The sequence below is a fragment of the Temnothorax curvispinosus genome, unplaced genomic scaffold (assembly GCF_003070985.1).
Source record: "Temnothorax curvispinosus isolate PA1 unplaced genomic scaffold, ASM307098v1 QBEX01003294.1, whole genome shotgun sequence".
NCBI lineage: Eukaryota > Metazoa > Arthropoda > Insecta > Hymenoptera > Formicidae > Temnothorax > Temnothorax curvispinosus.
Window position 1 is genome coordinate 1 of NW_020213074.1, and position 1,162 is coordinate 1,162.

Genomic DNA, 1,162 nt, shown 5'->3' on the forward strand with positions numbered 1-1,162 from the left:
CATATCCGCACGGACTGGAGTCGCGTCGCGTTGGCTCGTGAGAAAGACCGAGAAATAATGGTGGACAATGCCAAGTTCGGCCGCTGGTTCTCCTCTATCAGCGCAATGTTCATGTACTCCGCCGGTATATTCTTCACCACGGTGATGCCGATCTGCGCGAGAAGAACGGAGATTATCGACAACGAAACGGTGAGGATGCTCTCCTTCCCGATCTACCGTGGCCTCTTCGATCCACGAACCACGCCGGCCTTCGAAATAGCGCAGTTCACGCAAGCTTTAGCTGGTTACGTCATTTACACGATCATCATCGGCGTGTGCAGTGTGGCAGCGGTATTCGTCATGCACGCCTGCGGTCAGTTTCAGATACTCATGCTAAAGATGGATGATCTCGCGGATGGAAAAGAGAGAAAGAGCGCGAGCATGCAGCACGCACGAGGGGAAACTCGGCGACATTGTAAAACATCACATCAGGATACTTAGGTAACGTACGCGTTGATTTCCATATTAATCGGCTTGTAATAGCAGCTTATATGCAAAGATTATACCCACAAAAAATATATCATTTGCAATTTGCGAAAATCTTTCTTACACAATATCAGAATCCTAAAATAACTTTATAATAAACGATATAAGTCTTGTGTGTGCAAATTTTTATAATTAAAGACAGACTTTGTAAGCCAGCAATTTTGATAATTACTATATCATAAATGTGTTCCAAGAGATTAATATATTATTATATAAACCTGTAATATATAAAAAGATTTCAATTTCCATTTTAATTTTAATCGCATAACTTGCAGTTTTATCACTCGCACCGAGGAGCTTTTAAACGAGATTTGCCTCGTGGATGTAGTTGGCTGTACGCTCAACATATGCTTTCTGGGATTCAATATGATGACGGTACAAAAAATATTTTGCGAACGATATTTTAAATACGCTACAACATAATACAATTACGTTTCATGACGTTAGCCTTCTAGGAATGGGAACATCGTGAAACATTAGGAACGATGACGTTCAGTTCGTTGCTCATATCCTTCACGTTCAATATATTTATCCTTTGCTATATCGGCGAAATTCTTGCCGAACAGGTACTTAAACTGTAATTGCAACTTTTACATACTTATTGCAAATATGATTTAATATTTGAGATAAAATGTTA

At 40.0% G+C, this 1,162-nt stretch overlaps 1 pseudogene; it reads left to right on the plus strand.

The window, feature by feature from the left end:
- Positions 1-6: 6 nt before the first annotated feature.
- Positions 7-1,091, plus strand: LOC112452358 (annotated as a pseudogene).
- Positions 1,092-1,162: the final 71 nt, after the last annotated feature.